Consider the following 9,374-nt stretch of genomic DNA (forward strand, 5'->3'; position numbering starts at 1 on the left):
AGTGCAGATGATGAGTCCCCACCCTGGCAGAGCCACCATCCCTGGGGGGGTTCAAAAGCCATGTGGATGGGAACATGGTTTAGTGGTGACCATGGTGGTGGTGCTGGGTTGGTTGTTGGACTTGATGAGCTTAGAGGGCTTTTCCAAAAATAATGAACCACTGTGAGCTGATATTTATTTCCCTCGTGACCCTGTCATTGCTTATTCCTGTCTTACCACTGTTCACCCCCCATTCCTGAATTGCCTTTTTCTTTTTCTTTTTCCAGACCATTTCTACAATTTATCAAGACCATTTTGAATCCTAATCCTGGCCTCTGAAGTATTTGCAGCCTGTCCCAGCCTGGTAGCAGCAGCAATCTCAGTAAGCATGTTATGTTCCATCCTTCCAATCAGTGTTAAATGTACAGTTTGGGTGCCTTGGTCACCCACTCAACAGGTCTTTTCCTTTGCCAGTGGGGAATTGGAGCTGGACTTGATGATCCTTTTGGGTCCCTCCCAGCTCAGAATGTTCTGTGATGCTGATTCTGTGTGCACGTTCTGGCAGATCCTAAAATGCTGCATTTGCCTTGCAAAAGGCACAAAAGGCAAAGCAATTCCTTGGGCTGATGAGATTTGTGTCCCAAAGCAAGAGATTTCATCAGCCCCTTGGAACATCTGTAACGAGAAATAAGTTTATTTGTCACATCAGTGCCTGAACAAGATGGGTTTTGTGCAGGGCCAGGAGCTGGAAAGAACAGCAGCTGTGCTTTGATGTTGGTTGGATTTTAGGGAGAAATCCCTCCCTGGGAGGGTGGGGAGGCCCTGGCACAGGTTGCCCAGAGCAGCTGTGGCTGCCCCTGGAATCCCTGGAAGTGTCCAAGGCCAGGCTGGAGCAACCTGGGCTGGTGGAAGGTGTCCCTGCCCATGGCAGGGGGTGGGAATGGATGAGCTTTAAGGTTCCTTCCCACTCAAACCATTTTATGACCCTTCTGTGCTTTCTTAGAAAATCAGCAAATAACTATTCCCCGAGCCCTCCTCCCTGAAAAACCCACCTGCCATTGGCACCTGTTGGCAAATCCTTGTTCCTTAAACAGTGTTTGTGGCTGAGACCCAGAGGGCAGAAATGCAAACCCAGTTTGTGTCCTGACTTACAAACCCAGGGGGCAGCTGGGGGTGATGGGGGGATGTGCTGGACCTGCTGGGTGGCAGCAGATCCATGTCCCAGCAGATGATCCATGTCCTTCCCTTGGATTTCTGCCCTGTGGCTCAAACCCTGTGTGTCTGTACCATTGGGCCAGCACACAGGTTCATTTTGGTGGAGGTGGAAGGGGTGTAATATTCCAGGATTTATGATTTTCCATGGAGTCTGCTGAATAAACCTTTGCAGACCAAGCTTGTATTTACAAGGCAAAGGGGCAGAGCCACGTGGTGCCCACAGAGACCAAAAATCCAGTGGAGAGCCACTGTTTGTGTCCCTGTGACTGCTGGGGTTTAACAAACAAGAAATGAAAACAAAACCTGTGCGTGGACCCCAAAGGTGATCAGGTGCAAAGCAGTTCTCAGACTAAACTCAGACAATTAGTCCCTTGTTTGTCTCTCAGGAGGAGCACAAAGCTGGGCTTTGTTGTTGGCTGCACCTCAATGTGTTTTTCAGAACAGCTCCTGGTTCAAGCCTCATCTTCTCTGGGGCATCCACTGGTTCTGGAAATTTAAGCTTAAACAGGGAAAGTAATTTCTCCTTGTCTTTCACTTCAAGACTTCGTAGAAGTGAGGATTAGGAATTAGGATTTCCAGCACTGTTCTCATGTTGCAAAGGGGGAAACTGAGACACGGGAGGTCAATATTGTGTGAGTGACCCCAGGTGGGAAATGCTGATTCCCTGTGACCTCAGTGTCTTTCCCAAACTTACAAGAAATTTAAGAAATTTACAATTTAAGAAACAAAGTTCTGTGAGCAAAGACTTGTGATTTGATATTTTCAAGGACTTTACCTACATAAAACTGATTTACTTGGAGGGGAAAAGCCTTAAATATCCCTGCAGAGAGTACATAATGTGAATGATTCTGTATTTTTTCACTGCATTTCTCTGAGTGCATGAAATCTCTCCCAACCATAATGGAATTCTATTTGGATGTGCTCTCTAGCATGGGGGTGTTAAAAGCAGGTGCACAAAGGGAATTCTCTTTGGAGAGAGGGGAAGAAAAGCTCGTGGTGCCAGTAAATGATTCTTAGCACTGTAATAATCCTAATCAGGTTAATTAGGATTAATTAAAATTTCTGGCTTTTATTTATGTGAGATAAAAACACATCGAAGGCGTTTAGGGTTTTTATGAGTTTTAGTAATATTTTTGAGCTCTTTCACCTGGTGCAATGTGTAAATCTCTGGCTGGTTGGGCTTTTAGGGAGAATTATGCTGCACCCAGCATTTAGAGCCAGCCATTAGTTCTCCATCTCCTCTTCCATCTTTTGTTGTCAGTAAATCCATCTCCTGCCCCCTTTCCCATATTGTCCATCTGCAGGTGACCCGGCTCCCCCTGTGCTGATGTCTCCAAACATGTTTCTTCTCAAAGCTTCTTATTTTTTTTGATAATTGTACCAAATCTCCCCTCTGTTTTTGCCCCTGGTCTTCTGGCACGACCAGAGCATCCTTGTCCCATCCCACACGTGGCTTTTTCCCTCGGGAACAATCCTCCTGGAATTTTCCACTCGGGCGTCTCACCGAAAAGCTGCAGTTTTTTTCCTCACTTGCACATGCCGCCGACTTTTCCCGGCACTTCTTTTTACTGCATCTTCCCCTCACTGTTTTCCATCTGAGAAAAGCTGTTCAGATTTTCACCAAACAAATCTGCCCAGCCTTGCATCTGTGCGTGCCCAGATGGAGCAAGAGCTGCCGAATGGGGGAATTTTCCATCGCCTTCATCCCTCTCCTCTCTCCTTTCATATTTATCCCTTGGAAAGCTTCAATCGAGAGATGGAGATGGCTTGGAGTTCTTCTACAAATCTGAGGGAGCAGGAGGTTTTCCCTGTGGGAAGGGCTGTGGGGATGCTTTGGCCGTTCCTGTGAGCTGGGAAGGGTTGATGAGGAGCACGAGCTGCAGCCACAGGCCCTGACAGAGGCCTCTGCAGAGGCTGCTCCTCCCCACTTCCAAACCTTTTTGTTGTCACAGAATCAGAGAATCACAAAGGTTGGAAAAGACCTCCAAATCATCCAGTTCAACCTTCGACCCCCATGCCCACTAATCCATATCACAAAGTGTCACATCCACGTGTTTTCTGAACACTTCCAGGGCTGGTGACTCCAGCCCTGCCCTGGGCAGCCTGTGCCACTGCCTGACCACTCTTTCAGTGAGGAAATTTTCCCCAATATCCAACCTGACCCTCCCCTGGCACAGCTGGAGGCCGTTCCCTCTCCTCCTGTCCCTTGTTCCCTGGGAGCAGAGCCCGACCCCCCCCGGCTCCCCCCTCCTGTCAGGGAGTTGGAGAGAGTGAGAAGGTCCCCCCTGAGCCTCTTTAAATTAAACCTTTCCACACCTGGTCACCCTCCTGCTCCTCCTGGAATTCTGTGCCACAGCCTCAGGCCTCAGAGGGCTGGGAATCTTCCATGATTTCCAACCTAAATCTACCTGTGGCCAATATAATTCCATTTCTCCCAATATCAATATCACCTTTTGACAAAGACCTGTTCTTTTCCTGAGTGGTGTTCCCTCTCCAGGTGCTCCAGGAGAGCACTGATATCACTTTTCACATGCGAATCCTTTCAGGATTTCAGATGAAGAAATTCCTCCTGGTGTCCAACCTGAGCCTCCCCTGGCACAGCTGGAGGCCGTTCCCTCTCCTCCTGTCCCTTGTTCCCTGGGAGCAGAGCCCGACCCCCCCCCGGCTCCCCCCTCCTGTCAGGGAGTTACAGAGCCAGAAGGTCCCCCCTGAGCCTCCTTTGCTCCAGGCTGAGCCCCCCCAGCTCCCTCAGCTGCTCCTGCTGCTCCAGCCCCTTCCCCAGCTCCCTTCCCTTCCCTGGACACGCTCCAGCCCCTCAATGTCCTCCTTGCAGTGAGGGCTCCAAACCTGACCCCAGCACTCAGGGTGTGGCCTCCCCACTGCCCAGCACTGTAGGTTTAAATTGATTTTCTCTTTGCATTCTGGGTTTCACAGTGCCCTGAACCTCTGGGGTTTTGGAGTTGTGTCCTTCACTTCGATCCTGGTGGGACTCAACCCTTGTGTCCATCGCTGGATTTCCCCGTGTGCTTTCAGGAGAGGGCAGAGAGCACAGGGAGCTGCAGAGGGGACACACTGTGGCCTGTGGAGAAGGGTTTGCTCTTGGCAGGGATTTTATTGTCTGCAGTGGTTTTGGTGGATCCCTGGGGATGGGATGTCCTCTCAAGTCCTTGTGTCAGGACTCAGCTGGAACCTGTTTTGGGACAGGGTACCCCACCCCATCCCCATCCCTGGGATTTGTGCTGGGGGTTTGTGTGTGCAGGGATGGGCATTTGCTGCCAAGGGCTCTTTGCCTTTGCTGTCCCATTCCTTCACTGGTGCAGAAGGATGTGCTGGAGGTGTCACACCAGGAACCACCCTCAGATCTTTGCACTGAGACCTGGTGTCACAGTGGCAATGGCACCTCAAATCAAGAGTCAGCATTGCATCAGGGTCCATCTCAGACCCAGGGCTGGCTGTCAGAACCCAAAACTCTGTCCCAAAGTTACACACAGCTTTTTCCTCTCACTTTTGAGTGGGAAATATGTTGTCATTTCCAAACTGCTTTGAATCATCCCTTTACACTCCTCTCTTTAAGTCCTGGCATCTTACTACGTTGGCAGGGAGGTGTTAAGACCAATTCTGGACGTTTTCCCCTCCTTTTTGTCAGTGTTTTCTCTCAGTTTGGTGCTGTGCAGGAGCCTGGGGAGGGTGTGAAGTGCCTCTCCTCCCAGGACTCTGTATCACTGCTCTTATGTCATCCCTTCCCAAAACAGAGGCGATGTTTTTGACCAAGGTAACACTCACTATTTTAAGCTGCATCTAAAAATAAATCCTTGCACAAGTTGGTGTTGTGGCAGCAATGTTTTATCTCTTAATTGGGGCTGTTTTCTGAGGGTGATTCATAGAAAGAAGATGAGCTTTCCTAGTTCTGCCCCGGGGTGAGATGATGTAGGTGAGTTGCTGATTGTACAGGAAGGTCTCTGCAGCCATGAGGAATTTTTGGATTAGCTCCATGGTTGTTGGCTTCTCCCCCAAGGCTGAAGTGTCAAGTTAAACACTGGACAGGCTCTTTCTGCTGGAGGTGTGTGGTAGCTGATGGAACACACTCTGTCTGGGGACAGTGTCCCACAGTGCTGTGGAGAGTTGGTGGCACTGTCACATCGAGTGAGAGAGAGTGACTGAGGGAAGTGATGAGGAAAGAGATGGTTCCTCTGGGAATTAAGGTGCAGATTTAAAACTTGTTACATATGCTCAGAGCTCCAGGGAAGAACAAGAGCCAGAGATACTGGGTGAGGTGGAGGAAGGTGTTTCATAAGTATCTGGAGAGCAGAAGGCAACTCTGCCTTCCAACACTGTCACCAAATATCTCTTGAGTGCCGTGTCCAGCTCTGGCCCCTCACAAGAAGGACATGGAGGGGCTGGAGTGCGTCCAGGGAAGGGAAGGGAGCTGGGAAGGGGCTGGAGCAGCAGGAGCAGCTGAGGGAGCTGGGGGGGCTCAGCCTGGAGAAAAGGAGGCTCAGGGGGGACCTTCTGGCTCTGCAACCCCCTGACAGGAGGGGGGAGCCGGGGGGGGTCGGGCTCTGCTCCCAGGGAACAAGGGACAGGAGGAGAGGGAACAGCCTCAAAATGCACCAGGGGAGGGTCAGGTTGGACATCAGGAGGAATTTCTCCATGGAAAAGGTGGTCAGGCATTGGAAGGGGCTGCCCAGGGAGGTTTGGAGTCCCCATCCCTGGAGGTGTCCCAGGAAGGCCTGGCCGTGGCACTCAGTGCTCTGGGCTGGGGGACAAGGTGGGCATCGGGCACAGGGGGGACTCTGTGGGCTGGGAGGGCTTTTCCACCCTAAGAGAGTCTGTGATTCAGTATTTTGGGGGAACAGCTTCCTTGCTGTAGCTCCCAGCACATGGGCCAGATTTGTTCTTTTTAACATTAAGAAGATCAAGTCTTTGCTGAGCTGCTCATGGTCACCCTTGTCTGACCAACGACGGGAGCAGCTTATAAAGAAAACCTTTGGCCTCTTGTCCAACACCAAGATGTGTCATCTCCCAGGATTAGTGCACACTTAGAGATGATTTAGGGATTGTGAAATAAGGAGAAAGAGCCAAAAGAACTGAAGGGGGCAGAAATGGCTCAGGTTCCCTGAGCAGACTGTTCAAATCCCTGTCAGGAATGGTGGTTCTACTGTAGGACCACAGGAACTGCAGGATCTCAGAGCTGTTGTGTTTGAAAGGCCAAACAATTCGAGAATTGTGACCTTCAGCTTTGGGACAGCAGTACTGGCCAAAATAATCAGTAGACTGAAGGCAATGCCATCATTTGCTCCTCCTGGAGGTGTGGAGCAGAGCAGCAGAGGGCTTGGCTGTGTCTGGTCACGGGTCACCTCAGCAGGGCTCATAGGCAGTAGGTGACCCAATGGCCAGGGGTTTGTCACCAAGGGCCCAACAGCATCAGGGGATAAGGGAACAGCTGGAGGGTGTTCCCATGAACCATCTGGGACCCTGGAAGATGTCAGGTCACCTTTACTCCACCCAGAAAACTCGCTCATGTGCTTCCATTGATGTGTCCAGTGCTAACAAGTCAGGTCGTACTTGGCTCCTTCCTCCTGCAAGAACAAACCAGTGTGTCCTGTCCCCTCTCCCTGTGCCCCTCAGCAAAGGGAAGCATCAACTGAAGCCCTGTTTGCAGCTGAGATGCCCAGTCATTGCTCAGGGGGATGTTGTACCAAACCTGCTGCATGCAAAAGAAGATCCTGTCCCAAAGAAGGAGCAAACGAGACTTTTCTTCTCCTCTGAACCTGCTGAGGTGCAGATTTATGACAGAGTGTCAGTGCTTCATGGGGCCATAGAGCAGAGTGGTGACTGCACTGGTGTCCTCGTGTACCCCAGATCAGAGAGTCACAGGATGGCCTGAGTTGGGAGGGACCCACAGGGATCACCGAGTCCAACTCAGGACACCTCAACAATCCCACCATGTGCCCACCCCTGACCATGGGAGATGGGCAGACAGCCCCTGGCCCTGTGGAGATTGCACATCTCCCTGCTGAACACCAGGAGAGCAGATCAAAGCAGTTAAAGGTTGTGTGATGAGGTACAAAACCCCACAGTCTGACCTGTTCTTGGTGAGCTCCAGGCCCTCTGGTGTCAGAGGTGTTGGGCTATAATCTGTCACCTCCTCTCCTCCCCGAGTGAAGGTGCTTTTCAGAGCATCACAACAGCTCCAAGACCTCTTGTTTCAAGTTTTCTGTGGTGGATTAACCTGCAGCAGGTCAGTGACAGGGGCAGTGTGTTCTTTGTGGCACACACAACATCCTCTTGCCCTCCTGGAAGGAGTGAGGAGGTCCCACCACGCAATCCGAGGGCAGGATTGCAGCAGGGGGGGAGTGGGAGGGAAACTGTGCTGTCTGTTTGCAGTGTGGTTCTTTAGAATGGAAAAAGAGAAGCTTATCATGATAAAAGGAGGCAAAACAGGACGTCTGGGCTGAGCTCTGATAGCAGCTTGTCATGCAAAGCTCCTCCAGGAGCCTGTTTTCAGCTGAAACATGGGAATGATGCATTTCTATTTTTGAGAGGTTGTCTGGGACTCACTGCTGTAGGATCCTGGGATAACACACACTGCTCAGTAAATCTGTGAAGTTTTGAACTGGCTGTAGAGACAGGAGCAGAGGGTCAAATTGGGCCTAATTCTGATCCTACTTACTGCTTCCTCAGAGAGGAAAATCAGCTAAAGAAAATCAGAATTGTTGTCAAGGTAAAATCCAGGCAGAACCTTTGCTGAGGCTGAGCAGAGGTGCGTTTTTTGCTTGCAAGGGTTTTTGATATGGTGCTTCCTTCATTCATCTTCATTAAGGAAATGATAGAGGGAAAAGGAAACACCCCAGGGAAATAAAACCCCTCCAAGTGTTGATGAGATCTTTCCAGCACTGCAGTGCAGCCCTTTCAGAGGAGTTTGTTCCTTGAGTTGCCTCATGGTGAAGGGAACAAGATCATCCCCATCCCTGGAAGTGTCCAAGGCCAGGTTGGACAGGGCTTGGAGCAACCTGGGCTAGTGGAAGGTGTCCCTGCCCATGGCAGGGGTAGGACTGGATGAGCTTTAAGGTCCTTCCAATCCAATCAGTCTGTGATTCTATGAGTTGGACTCGATGATCCAACTCAGAATATTCTGTGTTTCTGTGACTCTGTGTTTCCCTGATGTGCAGAGAATCAAAGCCAGCGAGCAGGAAAGAGATTGAAACTCTTGAACAAGTGAGAAGAGCCCTGATCTCACCTGTTTGTGCTGAAATAAAGAATTCTCTTTACCTCAGCAGGACGTGGGGGGCATCAACAGTAACGTTTGTGCCCCCAGTTCTGCTTGGTCAGGGCTTGGAGCAGAGCAGGGACTGGGGGAAGTCCCAGCGCTGCTGCCAAAGCGTTAATCCCAACATAATCATCTCATTCTCTGCGGAGAGGAGTCTCTCCACGGCATTCCAGCCTGCAGGGCCCGGGGTGAGCCCCGGGATTGTGTGTTCTGGCAGCGGCTCTGCAGCGGGAAATAACCAGCCCGGGGATAATGGCCCTCATTGAGCTTTGTGCCCGGAGCTCATCCCCACACACGGAGCCCCGGGCAGGGGCAGCTTCCTCCTTGTGCAGCTCAGCAAAACATTTGTGCAGAGGCTTCGAGTAAAGCAGCTCCTCTGGGCTGCTGAGGGAAGAGCATCCAGAGCTGGTCTGAATGGCTGACCTTGCTCCGAGTTCCTCCTAAAATAGTGAGCACAGCTCAACCTGCCAGATGGAGCTGCCACCGAGTTTGCATCCCTGTTATGGGCTGACTTTTTAAATTGCTGTAAGAGCCCTGCAGGTTTAGTGTTGATTTAAAGAACCAGAACACAGCTCTAAGAGCAGCCCACGTCCCCTGAGCCCTGCTCTGGGGGGCTCCCAGGGAGCTGCAGGGGCTGCTGGTTGTGTTGAGCTTTGAGTTTTGGGTGCTGTGAACTCTGATATCAGGCCCAGCATCTCAGCTGGGGGAGGGAGGGGATTGTCCTGCTCTGCACTGGGGCGGCCTCACCTCAACATTGGGGCAGTTTGGGCACCAAAATGTAAGAAAAATCTCAAACAGTTAAAGAGTGTGGAAAGGAGGGATGTGAGGATGGGGAAGGGTCTGGAGGGGCCACACAAGGAGTAGCTCAGGGCACTTGGTGTGTTCAGCTGGAGCAGAGGAGACTGAGGGG

At 51.1% G+C, this 9,374-nt stretch overlaps 1 protein-coding gene across 1 annotated transcript in view; it reads left to right on the forward strand.

The window, feature by feature from the left end:
• The window catches only part of HIVEP3 (human immunodeficiency virus type I enhancer binding protein 3), a 289,763-nt gene that overhangs the window by 186,784 nt on the left and 93,605 nt on the right, over window positions 1-9,374 (forward strand). Inside the window, exon 4 of the mRNA XM_027694016.1 lies at window positions 267-361. The gene's annotated coding sequence lies outside the window, so the exon portion shown is untranslated. The remainder of the gene's footprint in view (window positions 1-266; window positions 362-9,374) is intronic.

This window comes from Neopelma chrysocephalum, unplaced genomic scaffold (assembly GCF_003984885.1).
Source record: "Neopelma chrysocephalum unplaced genomic scaffold, ASM398488v2 Primary Assembly neopelma1_95b, whole genome shotgun sequence".
NCBI classification, from domain to species: Eukaryota; Metazoa; Chordata; class Aves; order Passeriformes; family Pipridae; genus Neopelma; species Neopelma chrysocephalum.